The 20,650-nt window shown below is 42.8% G+C and overlaps 1 protein-coding gene across 1 annotated transcript in view; it reads right to left on the bottom strand.

The window, feature by feature from the left end:
• LOC140750905 (uncharacterized) overlaps positions 1–20,650 on the bottom strand; it is a 62,097-nt gene that overhangs the window by 18,559 nt on the left and 22,888 nt on the right. The window lies entirely within an intron of this gene.

The following is a 20,650-nucleotide window of genomic DNA, read 5'->3' as shown; positions in this document are numbered from 1 at the left end:
TAAATGAACAGTTATCTCGCTTTGCAAGACAATGAATACAATTCATTAGTGATACAATAAAATTCATCTCCCATCTATATAGCCGTCGGCAATTTACCCAAATACTGCCGATGACAAGGCGCCTCGTTACTTTCATCTCTTCTCTAATTAAGTTTGGAGTACTTGTGACGCGTGTCTTAGCTTATCTCAAAGCGATTTTAGCCGCTAACACATACGGTTCCCAAAACAACAGCACGCAATTCCCGAAGTGTGTTGAGTGATTGAAGAATGCCTTTTCTTTATGTGATGTGGGCGCCGATCTCAGATAACGTCCAACGCTCGGAATCGGAAGATTGATTCACGCAGCTCCCTATCGCTGCGCTCATCTTAGATACACGAACGATTGGAACGAAGGCGCACGTGCCGCCATGGGCAACACGTGGATTCGTGACAATTTTATTCATGTTCGACAACAACAATAAATTTCCCACCATTCTGCGTCGGCACTCTTACTAAAGATGACCCACGAGATGAAATTTGACGCTCATTTGAATAGCAACTCTAGTATCACATTTTAGTATGCAAGTCGTCGGAATCTTCACGAATGCTTTCCACTCTTGGCATGTTTAGTGCGACCACACAAGACGACTGAACTGATGAAATCATAATTGATCGATGGAGACCACTTGAGCGCTGTATCAGAAATTCAGTGAAAATTACGGGACTTGTTTATCTACAATTTAATTCACATCACGTTTTTAATAACACGATCGAATGTTTTAGATTACGAATTAAAAGAGAACAGACATATTATTCAGCTCAAGAGCTTTCCCTTGAATAAAACGGACTGGACTAAACCAACAGAATGTAGGTAGGAATCTCTCAGCATATCCGTATGAGGTCGTTGTTTCTTCGGTCTCGGAACGCCCTACATTGTTTGTGCGTTCCACTAAAATAGTGCGCAACTCTTCATTTACATATGTTCGCAGTCACCAAGTACATCGTCCCGAACAAGCGATTGTCCTCCGCCTTTTCATTCATTGTCACTCAGTATGCAAACACTTCCCCAGTGTAACTGTCCTCGAACTTATTATAGACAGTTAAGGTTAATTACTTTCTAAACATACTCTAATAGATACTTTTTATATTAAGGGCAAGTGCAAAGCTTTTGTTCCCTAACTCGGTAGTTAAAACTTATTAGTAAGATAAAATGCATATTGTAGCAAACATGTCTGCATATTGTAGCAAAAATATCTGAAAAAGTAAAACCTGGAACGTGAGTATATTTAAATTAAACACTCTTCTGCAATTGTTACAACCTTAGTTATGTTGGATTTTTTTAAGGTTGCTTGTAACTGTGAATATTGGCATAATATTTAACAATAAAACAAAACAACATCCATGTACAATATTGTAACAAGATAAATAATCAAATGAGGTCAAACAATGGTTAAGGTGTTCAGAGATATATAGCCACCCAAGAAAGAACCTAACGGATTATTATCTGAGCAATAGGTCCATGTCTCGGCTCGGCGTGAAGCCTGTATGCCGCGTGCTTTGCAGTCAGTAGTGGGACGTCATACCCTCCGGGTCTCTCATATGCTAAGGCAATGCTAACATAAGGGCGGTGGGCATGGAATTTCGGGTCTCGAGGATACCCTCTTTGCCCGGGCAGATTCTCAGGTGGTGAATACCCCCCGGATTCTTGATATTTATTCATAATAATATAATGTTATTTAAAACATAATAAAATAATGAACAAATATTAAAAATATCTATCATCCCCCTGTTGAGGGGGTGATTCGGTACTTATTGCGTCGTCATACCGAGCGGACGATCGGCCTCCTGATGGTCGGAGGTCGCCAGTCCAGGGAGTTCCCGCGGGAGCGGGCGCCCCCCAGGTGGTCGATCGTGTAGGGGCGCGAACCCCTTTAAATGGGAGTATGGTCCGGCCTCCGCCCGCTCATACATTGAGCGTGCCAGGCGGACCACAAACTCCTCGATCGTCTCGATCTTAAGGTCGCGCCTCACCACGTCGTTCCTGACGTAGCGTCCCGCCCCCACGATTGCTCGCAAGGCCAGGTTCTGCTGCGCCTGGAGACGCTGTCGGTTCGACCTGGAAACCAACGCGTACCATGCCGGTGCCGCGTAGGTAAGTCGTGAACGAACATAGGTCTTGTAGATCCCTAGTTTCGTCCTTAGCGGTAACCTGGATGTAAGCACCGGTCGGAGCATCGCTCGGGCCGCTCGGGCCTGGCGGAGCGCTTGCTCCACCTGCGGGACCATATGCAACGAGCGATCGATGTTACATCCTAGGTATTTAACTAAAGGCTGCCAAGCTATCTCCGTGTCACGGAGCCTCAGCGGAGCCGGCATGATACGCTTGCGGCTGAAAAGTATTGCGACTGTCTTTCCGACATTGACAGCCATGCGCCACTTATCCAGCCACATAGGTAACAGGTCTAGCAGACGTTGCATCTTCCGTGCAGCAATGTCCGCCCGACGGGACGACGCGAAGTACGCACTGTCATCTGCGAACAACGCGAGCATAACGTCTCGCTCCCAGTCTTCCAGGTGACCGTGTAGAGTGGGAGCGTCGTTGGTGTAGAGTGCGTAGAGCCACGGAGAGAGGCAGCTGCCCTGCGGCACCCCCGCAAGGATGGGCCTAGGGTCTGAGGCGACGCCCTCAACCGAAATAAAGAACTGCCGCTCACTTAAAAACGATGCTATCAACCGTATCAGCGTCGCCGGGGCAGGTGTATCCATCATTTTGCATATGAGCCCATCGTGCCATACGCGGTCGAACGCCTTCTCGATATCGAGAAAGACGCCGACCGTGTGACGCCCGTAATTGAGCTCAGATGATAAATGATGGATAACCCGCGTAAGCTGCAGCGTTGTAGAGTGACCGGCGCGGAATCCGAACTGCTCGTCCCTTATATTAAGGAACGGACGCAGTCGTTTCAACGCCAGTCTCTCAAACAGCTTAGCTGTGGTTGATAACAGGGTTATGGGGCGGTAGCTAGCCGGGAGACGTCGGTCTTTCCCCGGTTTCGGGAGGACGATTACCTTCCCTAGTTTCCAGGTGGTCGGGAAATAGCCTGTGCGGAGGATGCCGTTAAAGACCCGAGTCACTGCGACCAGGGCCCCTCTGGACAGCATGCCTAACGCCATGTTGGGGATCCCGTCGTGGCCTGGGGCCTTACGCCTGGGTAGACGTAGTGCCGCCTTCCTTACCTCAGTGGGAGAGATAAACTCGATCCCTTCGAGTGCCGGTGTCGGACCCCTAAGGAGGTCCCCTACTCTACGTTCCACATACTCGTGATGCGCGGAGACTGACTGTGCGGGTGGATGGGGCGAGAACTGCTCTTCCATGTACCCCGCAAGGATCTCCGCGCGGTCCTTCGCGGCATGGACCCGTCTCCCCGCTCCATCTAGGAGGGGGGTGACGGGGACCTTGGCTCGTGTCAGCTGTCTGCTAAGATGGTGGAGCGACGTCTGCGACTCGCCCGCCTGGTCGATTCGCATCTCCCAGGTGGCCCCTCGCAACTCAGCCATCTCACCAGACAGCCGCTCGGCCAGCGCGTTCAGGTCGCGCTTGACCCGGGGACAGCGCGTGCGCGCCCAGAGCTCGCGCAGCTTGCGTTTTTTAGCGATCATGTCGCTAAGACGAACTGGGAGTGGTGTTCTATAGCGGCCCGTCTCCACAGGGGACTGCGAAGTCGAAGCCGCCAGGGCTTTAACAATAGAGGTCTGTACTGCCTCGGTGGCGGCTTCGACCCCCTCGGCGGAGGAGAGCGAGCCGCTAAACTTAACTGTAGGTAATAGATTTTTAAACTTTTCCCAGTCCGTCTTATTACGGAGTCTGGGGGGTTCGACACACGCTGCCCCGAGGCCAAGAATGACCAATATGGGCAGGTGTTGTGTGTCCAGGTCATACAACACCTCCACATGGACTGGACACGGGAGATCCTTGTGAAGCACAATGTCCAGGACATCTGGGCGGTGGGACTCGGTCGAGGGGATATGGGTCGGTGCCTCGGGCCCCTGTACCTCATACCCTTTTACCTCGGCGTCATCGTACAGCTTCCGTCCCGCGGTGGTTGTGACTCTGGATCCCCAAGCCAAGTGCTTGGCGTTGAGGTCGCCAGCCACCAAGGTCGGAGCACCACTGTCCATGATGTTCTTGATGTCCTGCGGGTCAAATTGGGGACCAGGCGGGCGGTAGGCCGCGTATATCCGCAGGTCCTTCCCGGCCGCACTCAGCGCTACCCCTATGGAGCGCGTCTGGGTGAAGGCCGGGAGTGGCAACTCCTCGTGTACCAAGTCGTGGCGCACCGCAACCGCGGTTCCCCTGTAAGGAAATCCCACGGGCGATATTTCGTCACGTCGGTACACGTGGTAGTTAGGCAGCCTAAAATCGAGGCCTGCGCGTAGCTTAGTCTCGCCCAGGAGCACGACGTGAATGTCCTGCTCCCGGACGAGGCCACGCAACGCATGCAGGTGGGATTTAACGCCTCCCGGATTCCAGTACAGCACCCTGAGGGATGCCACACTGGATGCCGAGGAGGTCGCGGATAATACGTTGAACGGCCGCAATGAGGTCCGGGTGCTGGGCCACGACCTCGCTGATTGCCTGGGCGGCTGTGACGAGCACGTCAGCGGGCGTGTCCAGCCCGAGGGCCCGAAAGGGCCGCTCAACGGGGACGGGTGTAATGGAACTGCGGGGGCGGGGAGTCGGGGGTTCTTGAGGTACCTCGATTCTAATCCGCCTCTGCGGTCTTACACGGTCAGTGCCCTCCTCGGCGACAGACTGGGCCGGGACTGGGGCACGGGTGGGTCTTAGGGCGGACTGCCTCGGCGGCCGCGCCGGCGCGGGCTCAGGGCGTGCCCTCGCCCGCACCGGCGCCGCCGTCGGGGTGGGGGTCGCCTCCACGGCCGGATGCGTCTCTGGAGCTGGATGGTCTTGCTCCATGGGTTGTGGAGTCGACTCGGCGAGTGGTGCTCTCCGAGCCTCCTCACGCCTCCGTTTGGCTTGGTTCCGACGCCTGTTTTGCTTTTTACGGCGTTCAGACGTCGGAGGCCTCGCCGGGGCCATGAGAGACGCACCGGCCGTGGGTGCGTACTCCTCCACTTGCCGCACTTGGGATCCCACTGCTGTGGGCGGCGCACGACCTCTGGCAGGGGGTGCCTGGGGAGGGGGCGCGGCTCCACGCACTTGGCGAGGGCCGGGGATCGGTGGGTGTAGCGTGACGCTTTTGGCGCGCGCCACACGCCTTAGGACCGCACAACGTCTATCGCTAGCCATGTGCGGCCCCTGGCAGTTAGCGCACTTCGCCGGCGCGTCACGCGGGAGGGGGCAGTCCCGGGTGGCATGTCCCTGTGCACACCGAACACACCTGGGCCGCCTGAAGCAGTTATACGAGGCGTGGCCGAAGCCTTGGCAGCGGTGGCACTGGGCCAGGCCGCCGCGGCCCCTCCACGCCTCGATAGCTACCCCTGGCATATAAAGCAGCTCGCTTACCCGATATAGGCGCGCGAGCTGCTCCTGGTCCATGTGGTCGAGTTGCACATGGAATGTACATCCGGGACTTCCTCTTCTAGGCGGGATATAGGTAGCGAAGCGTACAGGGAACCCAAGGCCCCTGAGCGCCCCGCACACCCTCTCGGGACTGGTATCCCCCGGGAGACCCCGCACGGCTACCTTGGTCGGGCGGTTCTCCCGTGGGGTATAACAATACCACGAGAGGTCCGGCTCTGTGTCGGACAGGGCGGTCAGGAAGCCCTGGATCACCCTGTACTCTTCGGGGGTTTGGGGGATGAATCGGATCCCCCTTCCATAAGGCCGCGCGCTTGGCGCACGGCCCAATCGGGTATGCAGCACCTCGAAGTGCTGCGTCCAATTGGGCATACGCTCCACAACGATGGGAGGGTAACCCTTTGGTCTGTCGCCGTCTCGGGGACCCTGGGAAGGCCCACCGACGACGGGTGGGCGCGGCGCTTGTCCAGCAGCCGATGTCGTAGGTGTAGGTGATGGTGGGGCGCTCTGCGGCGCCTGTGTCACCACTGCCTCAGCATACGAGAGGCCCTGCCTTACGCCATGTGGCGAGGCTGGGCCGCCACTAACCCTGTCCCTACCTACTGCAACCTGAATATCGTCGCGAGGGGGAGAGGGTGGGGCTTGTGCGGGAATGGATGGGTTCGCGGTTGCCTCCGTCCGGCCGGACGGTGACGACAACGATGCAATGTTCGCATACGAAGTACTGTCGAGGCCGGCCTCGACGGAGGGTGCCCTCGGGGGCGGAGGGGATGGGGAGGGGGATCGCGGGGGAGATCTATGCGCGATTACCTTGGGCAATACAGCAGCAGCAACCTCTACCTCAGCGTCCGGTTCCTCCACGCTTGTCTCGTATTCTGACGAGGAATTGGTCTCTCTACTGGCTTCTAGAGTCTGTAGCTTGGCAGGCCTCTCCAGTATCGGGTCGGAGGGCGAGACCCGTCTTGGGATTTTGCTCGCCCTCATTGGTGTTGTTGTGGCTACAGACTCGGGCTGGCTCGGGAGCGGGAGCGGATCCAGGCTCGGCATACTCGGTCCGGGGGCTTCCTCCTCCTCGGGAGTCTGTTCAAGTGGGTCCTGGGGCTCGGGTCCGGGTGGGTGTTCACCGGGTGGTAGGGCGACACGGCGGGTCGGGCCACCACTCCGAGCACCCCTTCGGCCTCTGCTCACCATAAACATGGTGTGCAGTGGACCCTCCGCAGGGGGTGGTAGGACGTTCCGGGGCGCGAACAGGTCACGCACCATCACTCTCCTACCCTCATCCCCTTCTGCAGCAGGGCGGGTCGCGTCGGACAGCCGACGCGCCTCCTCCTCCTTCTTCTTCAGTCGCCGCGCGGCCATCCCACACCGGGTTAATCACGCTTCTGTGAAGCCGGGCGAGGGTGCCAGCGACGGACGACGGTAATCAGTTGCGCGCGGACTGTCCAACACAACGCCCTTTTCGCAGAAAAGGGATAGGTGAGTGGATACACACTAGGTGCTATCCTGCTCGCTCCCCGAAATGAAGTTTGCGGAGGGTAGGCCGAAAAAGTGGGAAAGAGATGCTCAGAGTGGTACCTTCAGTCGCTCAGCGGTGGTTCCTGCGGTTGCTAACGCCTCCTGCGGGATCCTCTCGCTGGTCTGTTGGTTCCTCCTGTGCACTGCGATCCAATCACTGTAATCCGTAACACTGCAAATCCAGAGCGTGATCCTTAGCACTGCAATCCTGGGTTTCGCGGCGTAATGGCACTTGTGAACTTTTTTGGCGGTATATCGAAATCGCGGGGGCGTTCAAGATACGCGGGTGCCTTTGCCTTTCGTGCTTTGCTTTACGAGGGTGCGTTTTTAAGTCCGCGGAATGGCAGGGTTGGAGGGGGGATAGCGGGCTCGTTAAGGGCGGTACGTGTTAAGTGACTCATAAATAGTATAAATATAAAGTTTTATCACAATTGCATCATTAGTTTTAAAACTATCGACAATTAAACAACTCAATCCGGAAGAAAATTGGAAGTATGGAGAAAATCGAGCATCGCGCCGTTATAAAGTTCCTTACCAAGCAAGGAAAGTCTGTGCAAATCATAATGGAAGAGATGTCATCGGTTTACGGGGACTCTTGCCCTGGAAAAACGATGGTTTACAAGTGGAACAACCTTTTTAAGCAAGGCAGGGATTCACTTGAAGACGACCCACGACCAGGACGGTCTGTTGAGGTGACCATTCCGGAAACGATAGCGGAAGTCGAAAAATTAGTACTGGAAGATGCTCGGCTAAAGAAGAAACAGCTTGCAGAAATGGTTGGAGTATCGGATACAACCATTTTTAAAATTCTGCATGACCATCTTGGCATGACTAAGGTCAGCGCGCGGTGGGTGCCGAGAATGCTCACGCCGCCTCAGAAACAACAGCGCGTTGAATGTTCCCGTGCGTTTTTGAACCTCTGTGGAGAAGATAAGGATATTGTACTGAATCGAATTGTTACTGGAGATGAAACTTGGGTTCACCATTATGAACCTGAGTCTAAACAAGACTCCATGCAGTGGCATAAAAAGGGTACAGCACCTCCTAAAAAGTTTAAGGTGTCACAATCGGCCGGCAAACTCATGGCGACAGTCTTTTGGGATGCAGAAGGAATTTTGTTAATAGATTACAAAGATAAAGGTGTCTCTATAACCGGAGAATATTACGCAACAATCTTGGAGCGGTTAAAAGAAGCCATCAAAGAAAAAAGACGAGGAAAATTATCCAGAGGTGTCCTGCTGTTGCACGACAATGCGCCCGTACACAAGAGCTGTATTGCACTGGCTGCCCTGCATAAGGTGGGCTTTGATATTTTAAATCACCCACCCTTTAGTCCAGACCTGGCTCCCAGCGATTATTATCTCTTTCCAAAAATGAAAAAAGAGCTTCGTGGAAAGAAATTTTCTACAGACGAAGAAGTAAAGGACGCAATTTCCTCGTATTTTTCCGACAAGGACAAAACATTTTTTTATGAGGGTTTAAATAAGTTAATACAAAGATCTGAAAAATGCATTCGTCTTGCAGGAGAATATGTAGAAAAAGAAAAATAATTTTGACATTTTATTTTCGCTCCTTGTCCCTCATTCCGCCAACTTAAAAACGTACCCTCGTATCTACATTACACGTTGAGTATACTGTAACTGTTCAATTGAAGGAACATTGAAATACATATTTTTAATTAATAACAGATGTTCAAAAATATTATTCTGGGTATTTTTATAATTGTCTTATGACATGACTCAATACTTCCAAAGAATTTTGCCTTTGTTGCTAAACTAATTGTTCACTCAAATTAACGGTAAATAAAAAGTTACGATGTAATTTGCATGCGAATGGGGCAAGAGCGTGGAGCGGCAGTTATCGTAAGACAATGGATACGCAGCAGTAATCGTTTAACAAATGATCCCTGTTGTAACCGGAGCGACAAAGCTGGCCGCGACTCCTTGACACGATTGCCAGATTTGTTGGAATAAATAGCAGACAGGAGCGACTTATTTCAGGGGTGGTCGCGTAGACAGTATTGTCATGAATATTTCTTTATAATGGATAAAATTTATTTTTATTTTAACTCAATTGTAATGTAAAAAATATCTTTATACATCTTCTACTTCTATATTTTTTTATAAGACAACACTAAAATACCAGACTGTCCGGATAAAACCAGACACTTGGCAACCCTGCTCGTTGGAATCACTCCAAACACTTGCATCTGGCATTATTCGGGTTTATCTCACTTTGACATTTACATATAATTTGTAAAAGTTAACGGAACATTTTAGTTATTAATTAAAGTCGTGCAATCAATAACCTAATTTGAGTAAATTGAACACACGACTTAGGGGTTAATGGAAGTAATATTTTCATTTGATGTTTAAAATTTAAGTAACAAACTGGTTATAAATATTTGACAAGATAAAAAATAAGCGAAGTCTTCACTTACCTAATTGCTACACAAAATTAAAAAATGAGCTTTTAAGATGTTATATGATTTTTAAATTATATTGATAAGAGTATTAAATCCCACCACATGCAAAGTAAATGTTACATCTTATCATACTATAAATTCTTCAGGTATGTGCAAATTATACAGCAGCATTACTTAATAATATACAAATACGGACAATCTTATTTTTGATGTACATATATATAACAAATTGTATTTGTATTATGATAGCGGATCGTTTCATTTTATATTTTTATTGTATACAGGATAAAGAAGGAAAATTATTTTATCACCAACAAAAATAAATATTACGAGTACAAGTAACGGTATATAAATAATGATAATAATGTTTGAAAATGTATACCTGTAATAATGTATAATGTATACCTAATGTGTACCTACTGGAATTTTGCTAATTATTAATTTTAAATTGAAATTTATATCTGATCAGAATTTCAGTTAGCGATACGATGATTGTGGGTTGTATTATAATTCCAACAGTAAATAACAAGGTAGAACCTCGTGGTTACCCGTATTTTGTAAGTAGGGAAGTTGTTGTGTTAAGGCCATCCCTAAGGGAAATCGTGGCCACTCGATAAAGGTTCTGTTGATTTATTATTAAATTTCTAAAACCTAAAAGGAACTATCGGCATATTGTTTGTCAGACATGTGAATTCGGATAATAATACGTATGGAGCATTAAACATTTATCAAGACTAATGTGTTCGCAGACCGCCGCGGCCGCGCCCTGGTAGGTCTTTGTTTGAATGCAGACGATATCATGGATGAAATATTAATTGCGCTACATCCCGTTCTCATGGGCTACGTTCGATATGATATAGATACAAACTCGTAAACATTGGATTGCTAGGCGAACTTCGGAACAGATTCCAACATTAAGAAAAACATATATTGATAGAGCTTCATACGTAATTAATGTGAGTATGATCCAGTGTTTAGATACATCGTATTCATCTGTCAACAACGATAAAACAATGTATCGCAGTTAAATAAATTGCCAGAAGAGTGTCTGCTCTCATTTATAACGACCCGTTTATTTATACGTTGAGGGGTGTGAACTATTCGTTGGCGAAATGGCGTTGCGCATGCGAGTGACATTGCGCTCGTGATCGCACCTGGCCGCGCAGACGGACGCGTGACGACGTCATGTCGTCTGCAACACACACATACTCTTCCAAGAATCGTGCCGTCTAATGCATGCACTGCACCTTTAATAACGCCCTGTGAATACAATGCATTCCTATAAACGATAAGCGTCAAATTACACGTTCCAAGTTCTCGATAATAAACGCATCACTCGCGCATAATGTAACCATGACATTCCTGTTCAAAAAACTTTGTTGATTTTAACAATGCGCAATCGACGAGCTTTCGCAAATGCATGACTCACTATTTTTCTATTCCATATGTTACGAACGTTGTGGCGAATATTTTACTGCGTCCTACGTTCAAAAACGAGTGATTACATCACAAAGTCATGCAAGTATTCATAGAGAGGATGCGATGTGTGTCAGCGTTTTAAGACATGTGCATTGTGTTGCTGATTCTACAATGTGTGTACTAAATAATTATTAGTAAAGAACAGGACAAATATTACGAAAATGTCAACATGAATGCATAGGTATAGTCTGCGCCAAACTGCTAGTCCGCTTTGAAGTTGTTGCGACCAGGTGTAGTCATACAATGTGCTATGGCCACGGAATTCATTTCTATATTCAGAGCGGACTATAAGTGAATAAAGAATAAGAAAAAACAAATATAAATTTAATAGTAAAAGTATTTATGCCTGGTAAGGAGTGACTGAAAGTACTTAATTTTTCATCGCAGTATGTTTCCGCCATGTGGGGTGTAATTATTTATATCTGCAGTCCTATTAATATGCGATTGCACGAGTAGCCACTGGAAATTATTTGCAATAAAATGCAAAACGGTGTACGGCTACAAACGGCTAGTCTTTAATGCGTATTTTATAATTTAACAACATAGCTCGGAGCTTTAATTGACTTAAATCAACAAATAAAATAATTTCACCTAATACCGGGAATACAAGTGTTATTTTGGACATCAAATTGGTTGTTTATATTCTGAAAGGTCAAAGTTTTACATAGCGTTATAGGATTCTAATGTTGTTAGCTACACTTCCAACTCTCACTAACAAGAATTTACGCTGTAGGAATTTATATATCAGAAAATATTAGTTGAACTGAAATGTATACACGATGCTTGCCCAAATTTTGTGAACGCAGTCGTCTGAGCATAGTAATAACCACTGAACTAATTCGTAGAAATAAACACGTCGAATGGTTTGTGGGCGTTCGACGGAACAGTAAAATGAATTGGCATGGTGGAGAGAACTGCACCGACTAATGACTTGTCGACCTTTTCCATTCACAGAAAAGGAGTTGTATAAAATAAAGTTTCCAATAACAAAGCACCCGACAACTACTTAAAATTCTAAGACGTCCAAGCTTTGAGTTTACTTCAGTAACTTTTTGATTTTCATGTTGGAGAAACAAACGCAATATTTATTAAAATAATGAGTGATAACAAAAAATAGCTAATAGTATTTATTGCCAAGTAGTAAATAGTAAACCTTCAAGTTCATCTCTTGTAAGACGTACCTAGTTGTTGTCAAGAGTTTAATAATCATTAAATTTCACAAACAGGAACCGTGAGCACGCGTGTCCTAAAATTACGAATGATAAAACTGACAAACGGAACTTTAAACAGTTAGCAACTGGCTGGGGAGCAATAAATAAAAGTTTTAGGTAATGGATTCGTCAACGTTCCTGCGAGTACCTGTTCGTCTCATTACGAATTCCGCGTCGCGCGCATCACGCCGTGAGAGCAATGTTCAATGAGTGCGCTGCGGACGGAGCTGATGTTTCAAAAACAGGTTTGCATGTCTGGATCGATGTTTGCGGTCACGATATCAAGGATGCCTACACTCGAGCGAACCACAAAGTGGACCGCGCATCTCCCTCCCATTATCCAGAGCATCCTACATTTCCTAGATTCGAAACGTAGATATTTACTCTTACTGTTCACATGGTCTAAAACTACCTTCTGCAAGTAATTCGTTCCTAGACGAAAGAAAATAGCTTTTTTATTCAGTAGTTTCCTTCAGGCCCCTATATCCACCTATATCGACGTCTTATACAGATAATAATGTATCTTGGCCATAATTAAATTAAAATGTACACTTCTCCACTTCTTTGTTATAATAGTTAAACCTCGTTACGTTGAGTATAAAATATTATACAAATAGGGGAATCACAAAGGCTACGGTGACGCGCACTTTTCTCAACAGCGGGGATAATGTTGCTGAATGTTGCCGCTTTGTGCGTGTGATGATTGTCATTCATCCGTCACGTACGTTAAATGAAATCCTAATTGACGGAACAATTTGCGCATACGATTGCACTACAGGGGATTTAAGTAACCTTAACGCATAGTTATCCATGCTCATCCGTTCAATGGACGGCAGGCATATAATTGATATTCACTTTACACTTACGAGGTCGGCTTATAAAGCAGTTGAATAATGTCTTTCTCGGAGACAAAAATGCAAATCTGATGCGTTTTAATACGCAGAGCTATGTCCACTGTTACTAACTCGCAACTAAATTATTGCATCCATAACACGACATCCATTTAAATATGAATAAGCTATTTTAGTACTCAATAAATCGTCTCGGCCGTTGAAATACATTAAATGGTTTTCGTGAAAGTTTTTTTCTACAATGGTATATTATTTATATTTAACGAAAGTAACTTGAAACTTATTGGTCTACGAATTTGGGATTTAAAGCTCAAAGTGAACAGAGTTAGGAATGTTTAGAGTAGGGCTAAATTCGAATTGGACGACTCCAAAAATAATTTCAAGCTAATCAAAGTGCTATTTCTTAGATTAAGACAATTGGGAGAACAATAACAATTGCGCTTGCGAAATGAAACTTGGAATGCAATGGCAGTAGCATTGCTGTTTAATGTCGCGGAATCTAATAGCATTAGGTTTAAAGCGAAGCTGTAGGGCGCACCACTCATGATTGGAGCGCGTTGATGCGATTACTCAGAAGAGATACACTTTTACCGTCCATTAATTAACTTCACTGTTTAAAACGTCTTGGGTTAAATTGCATCGTTCAATAAATTGGATGGTGCTATTTCTAGCAAATAAAAGGGAATGAAATAAGAGAGTGAAATACAATACCTAATTGAGACTTGTGGGAGTGGCAAATGGCATGCATTCTACTAATGCAAAGTGATCTGTACACTCCTTTGACGTCTGTAATCAATTTCAAGTAAGACCTAAGATCACAGTCTTATGTGGAGTTCATAATGCAAAGCATCGGATCTATCAGGTCATCAGCCAAGTCAGATTTAAAACCGATATAAACTATCTTTAAACAAACCTACAAGAAATTATAAAATTTCTGTTTTTGGTAAAAACTAGTAATAACGTGCGTTATTAAATATCTCAAGTATCATTAATAAATATTGTAGTGTTAAAAATCCGAGTTAAGAGTTGAAAAACATTAAAAGTGCACACGCTTATGCACACCTCAAAACGTGGAGGGTTTGAGGGTGCTTTACTCTCAACGTGTCAAAGTCAAACATTTTTTATATGTATATTCTTTTTGAAAACATCTTTATTTATTTACACTTGCTAATAATTGTAATAAGCTAATATCAATCAATAATCCGTTTCTTCTAAGAAAAGCTTACAATTTCCTAAGCTCTATAAGCACACGCGAGCCGGGCAATAAATTATAATATCGAAAAAGCTTGTAAACAAGGGGTCACTCCGCACCGGCACGCTCACGTAACCCACGAATTTTAATGCAAATTGTGCCTACGTTACGCGTATATAATTGCCCGCTATAAAACGACATGTCAAATTATACCGACTCGATAGAATACTAAAGTAGGCCTATATAAACTTTAAAGTACATGAAGTAGAACGCGCCGTCTTTATACCTTGTATGAAGAGTGGACGAATCATAAAAAAACTCCATAAAAATTGAATCCTATTAAAGAAGCAATTAAGTAGAACAAACACGTCAGTCAAGTGATAGTGGCGCAGATGCGTATACGCATCAGTTACGACAAAAGAAAAGCTCCGCGTTTTTCTTATTGTCTGGCCTTTGTCCGGCAGATAGAATGAGAACCGGTAAAAAAAAACATATCGACATAGAGGCTCTTGTGGTTATGGAGGCACCTACATACCTACTCGTAGTGCTACTGTACAATAGGGACCACTAAAACGCAATATTACTTGTTCGAAATTACAATACACTTTTTTCGGTGTAACGGATTTTAAACAAATACAGAGAATCTATTTCTATGTTAAAATTTATTATAGAAAGTCTATTGATCTATTTACTTAATTATCTATTAACATCACTTACGCTTAAATTTGTTTTATTACAACTGGCGGCTTCCAAGCGAAATCTCCGTTACTATCAAGTTTGAATATGACTAGATATTATCTTGTTCATATTTTACTGGATTATATATTGTTCATTATTTTTATGACGATGTTTTACGATGATGTTGCAAATGTGCCTATCGGTCTACATCAAGGAAAGGCAACACAATCTCCATATAAACTTTCCATCTACATGTTGTATGAGATTACGAGTTCGATATTGGATTACAAGTACCAGCTTTCAAAGAATGCAGTAGAGCCGTTTTGTAGTTTCTATTTTGGGGCATGATTATGCTTTCGTCGATCAGAGCAACGCGCTAGTACTAAAATGGAAGCGAAATTGTGATCAAAGCAGCGAGCTGAAAGTACTCACTTTATGCATCTAGATATATGGAGTGCGATAGAAAATTATGAGTTACAAGAACTCGTCACCGCGCACGTGTGTAAGCGAGGCTAATCAAACTCAGTACTGCGCCGGGGCGAGCGCGATTCCCACGAGAGTCAAAGAGTATACCCTATGCAATAATCATAACGTATCATTCAACGATGTCAACGTTTCGTGTCCCTACGAATGATAATATAGCTTAGTATTCCGCATTAAGTAGCAAATGTACTTTCCAATTCCCTCCTCAAGTATTCTGAATATTTAAAATAATTGTTAGGATTCTGAAACGATTATGAAAACAAATATTTAAAAGGATAATAGACTAAAAAAAGAACTTGTCTCAAATAAGTTTACATAATATACCCTTTTGTAAGATATCGCTATCGTAGCACATAGTGCTACGCGTATTTAATTGGTTTAACTCGTAACAACAAATTCTTATAAACATTCGAATAATTATGTTATTGCAAAAATCTTTACTACTGTATGTGTTCTTCACGTCTCTTATGCTGTATAAAATTAATATATGGTTTCGCATTGTCATAAACTAAATATATATAAATTTAACATACAAGTATAATAATCCTTGACCGGTTTACCGGAGATAACTACTCGCTCAACTTCTGCCTTTTTATATCTGTGTATGTATCATTCACACGCTTGGCAAAGGTAGTTTAATGATCTTTTAATTAAAAGTTCTACTATCTAATCTGTAATCGAATCGATATAATTATTTTAAGCGCTCTACATATGATTTTATATGCGAACTTAGATTATCATATTGATACGTGTGTGCGACATTGAAGCAACTACCGATATTAACAACAAAAGCAATATTACAAGTTGTTTAATAAAGGTGTATTTATTTACATACAACTAATTAAATCTTCGATAAATAATCAACACATAAATGTTTCATGATACAATGTATCTCTCAAGCAAAGCAATATACCGAAGTGCAGTATCAATCAGGAAACATCTAATTTTACGAGCTCTATAAAATCTCGACGGCACATCGACAGGGGCAAGGCATAATGCAATATTTGGGTTAAGTAAATTAAAAATCCCATTGGTGCTCGAGTTACAGTAGCTCGTAAAGTGAAAATACACTTCGCAATGCTCCATTAGTATTCGTAATCAAGTATGGAGCTTTTTGAAATACATACTTCGGTAAGTTCATAAACAATAGGCTACTCTGCTATTTAATGAGATATACATAAAGATACCTGAATACAATATACTTACGGTGTACATGAAGCAATAGATTAACATGTAAGAAAAAAATAAAAATTCATGATTATGGACAAGAAATCAGATAAACGTAGGTACAATCGATATAAACAATCTTTCTACTTATCCTATTTAATGACGTAACCCGGTGGCAATTATTATAACTAAACAAGTTAAATCGTTGAATGTGAGCGCAATTCCGCAAAATCTGTGTAATGTAACAGAGATACCGTAACTCAATGGCCAGCTATTGATATAAATGGCTTGCTAACAAGACGTACTTTTGATTTGTAGATATCCGTTTAAGCTTATATATACAAATAAATGATGGTAGAGTAATAATTGCAATTCATATTTGAATAAAATTATGGCAAATGAGAGAATATTGTAAAATGTTACCGACTTCACTGAAATAAACAAGTAATGATTGCGATCATAAAAATCAATTAACAATTCGTTCAAGAAACAACAAAATGTGATTCCTAAACACTTTTGAAATAATTTGAGAAACTGAAGATAAAATACAGCTTCCCTAATCTTTATAACCCCTTAAATATTTTGTATCATTCATGATTCAATGAATAATATCGTGTAGAAGTTTTTTTATTGGACTACGTTACTTACATGGTTTTTTTTGCCCTGTGCTAATAAAAAAATTGACAAATGAAATTCGCGTCAGTGATATATAATTTTCACGAATTCTACTCCAGAAGTTTATATTTTGGGTAAATATCGTGTTGGCTGCAGATTGAGATCAATGTTCTAATTCAGCTACTCAGAATACATAATATCAATCTTGTTGATAACAGAGCTTATAGCACGAGCTTTCTAGAACGTGAGTTATAAATCTTGGAAACGCTCATGCGGTCGTGGCCGACCAAGATACTGTTCACTAATAGGCTGCAGGCGAGTCGGTGACCGGCAGTCAACTAGAAGCGTTTAGCATAAATTGATTTATTGTTTATCGGTCAGTAGTGAACACGAGACGGACTTAATCAAGCCAACTAACAGGTCAATATATCATGGGATTAATGTTACATATATTTTCGTGGAGTTAGCATGAGCATCCAGCTCTAAATTCAGATTCCTTGTTGTAAATGACAGCATCTGACACACCGACCGCAAAAACTTAAAAAAGTAAAGCGAACATTTGCATGGCTAAATGTATTGTGTTGACAGTGACGTTAGCAAAATAAGATTTCAAAAACAAAATTCATTCCCATTTATATCTCTACCTACGATACGACATCGTTTACTACGACATGACTTTAAACGTTTCAGACTTTTCCATTCCAATTTTCAAAAAGTTACAGCGGGCCCTTATCCCACAGTTAAAAGAAAATAAACTTGGGACGTCACCACTAATTTAGTTATATTTATTCACAACCATAAAACACACGAACAAAGGTTCATGAAAATAAGTGACAAAATTTGGCTACAGAACCCTAAAGACGAGTGCACAACGGTGTTTCAAATAAGTATAGTCGAGTTCGGAGTACTTTCTAAGAATAAAGACGTAGAAATTGTCGTTCTGAAACTTTATCATGATTCATCAGAATATAAATAACATGCATGCCTCATAACAAGCGTGGACATACTACCGTACTCTGAAATACAGTTTAGGAAAATATTTGATGTCAAAAAAATACCAACTAGTTTTGACTTGACTAACATAAGTCCAAATGAAAGCGAATGTCAGCGAGATGAACTTTCAAATTTTGAGTAACTTAAAAGGGCTACTGCAAAATAAAAGTACCTACATATAATAAAATATGTTAATAATTGATTAATTTCTAATATAACACCCCCAATCTCGTTTTAGAATGAAGTCAAGCCTTGGGGTATTGTAAACTATGCGGACAGATGCAAATGGGACCCTGGCTGGACGTAAAAAGCAGTTGGCCACCCGTACACACCCCGCGGGTACATTACCTAGACATGGCCTGAATGTTAAAGTGAATTTTTTAAATCGATTTCAGATACCAAAAAATGTACCTACTTTTGGTTTTTAGGTTGCAATCGCATTTATAAAATGACAAAAAAATCCTTTTTGGTCGTACAACTATCTTATTTAAGACGGAAGACTTTATTTCTCAGGTATACACAGAGTCGGCAAGTGAATATAAAAAATCGATTTTTGTAAAATCCATACTTTATTCTTCGATCTTTTCGTGAAGAATCGATTATTTTTCGGAAGGAATAGCCATCCCTAGCGTCGCCGAGCAAAACCCACAAAACCTGTATGCGTGCAGCCTGTCCGCGGACACGCTTCGTGGTAATCGAAAATTGTAATTGGCTAATTGCGATAAGACCAGAATCGCGCCACAACTGCCCGCCGCCGGTCACTGTCGTATATTTGATTAAAGGGGCCCAACTCTACCGCATTCATAAGTACTGTGGTCACGATGCCCCACAATTATATTAAAATGATTGAGCACTTATATCAGTGCAGTTCCGTTTGTCATCATCATTTCAAACCTTAAAAGGTAAAATAATTTTATGAGAATTATTATTTGCAAATTTTCTCATCGTATACCTTTAATTTATTTAGATTATTATTTTATTATTGTTGTATTACTTTAATATCGACAAAAATAGGAAACTACCATCGTAAACGTATTTTCTTGATAGGTCAACACCTTTGTTTACATTTTGGACACCTAATTATGAATCAGACTATAGGTATATTATTTCTTCAATATACAATATCGCGCGCTCGGGAAAATTCTTCCTCAAATTTTTTAATAAACCAATGGAATAACAAAATGAAAACTTTAAATGATTATACTAATAAAAAGATATTCACATATTAATAACTCTATAAGCAAAAACCTCCATAACACACGTTAAATAGTGAGACTCTTTTTATGAAATTAAACTGAATTATATAAGACAATTATAGGGTAAATACGAAGTGAATAGGGCAAGTGTTAATATACAAAATACAATAGGTGTTGTTAACATTGCAATTACTGCTCTAACCGACCGTTCAAGTGAGGTTGTAAAAAATTAACACTATAACAACGTTCAACTTTGAACTCTACCTTCTGCCACGGTTTGTATGTATACCAATTATACATAATAGACATTAATGAACATCTAACTTCATGCAGTTAACTTTACTCGCATTAACCATTGTTTGAACGGGTTATGATTTATGTAAACAAATTAAATAATTATGAAAATCCGATAACATGCTATACAAGACCTAACACACATCATATTTTACATAGAGAGTATACAAATCATCAAAAACTTTCACAGGCACACGACAGACCCTTTCGTAAATCCACGATGAACTGCTCTTCCAAGATTTATATTATTATGACATTTTGATTTATTATAGAAACTTATGCCTCATTCTATGGCCTCATCAAATTAGATGGCCGACTGAGCGATGTCGCAAATTGCCAAGCACATATTTGAGAATATGCGTGTGCTTAGAAATTGACTTTGACTCGTTGGTAGTAACCGCTAAAGAATCTTCGTTCGCAACATGCCATCGATAAGAGAAAGTCAATTTATGTAACTGAAAGTTACTACAGAACTAATATTGATTGAGATGATCGATAGTAATTTGAATACTTATTATTAACGACGTGACGTGACGCAAGCGAGACGACTGTCCGAACGTTACTGTTCGAGAGTACATGTGTTCAGATACGACACCGTTTCACCGTAAAGAGAGTTCGGGCACAAAGATTTCTTATTTTCTTTTTAATTAGCATCTAATCAAGGGATTCATTTAGTTGAGTCTGATACACGATTTATGGGCTGTAAGCAGCGAACTTTCTCACGCGCTTCACATCCCAGATTCAGCGACGCGCGGCTATCTCACTTTATGGTCCGCACTTAAACAAAACTTTGCTGATTTTTCCCATACAATTGTAGGTATAATGCAATAAATACCTTTCACTGTGACAAAGAATGTAGATACATATTAGGTAATATTAATCAATACAAATTGAATTGACCTATACAAAATAATCTATTATTTATAATATTTTATATGAAATATGTAACAGTATACAGTATAGTAACTAAATTTCGTTACTTTACTGTTATTCTTAACAAACCTCATATAATATAATAATGGCATTTCAAATA

The sequence above is a fragment of the Epargyreus clarus genome, unplaced genomic scaffold (assembly GCF_041222505.1).
Source record: "Epargyreus clarus isolate Ecla_fem2 unplaced genomic scaffold, WU_Ecla_fem_2.2 ptg000021l, whole genome shotgun sequence".
In the NCBI taxonomy this organism is placed as follows: Eukaryota; Metazoa; Arthropoda; class Insecta; order Lepidoptera; family Hesperiidae; genus Epargyreus; species Epargyreus clarus.
This window is presented reverse-complemented; position numbering and strand designations above follow the sequence as displayed.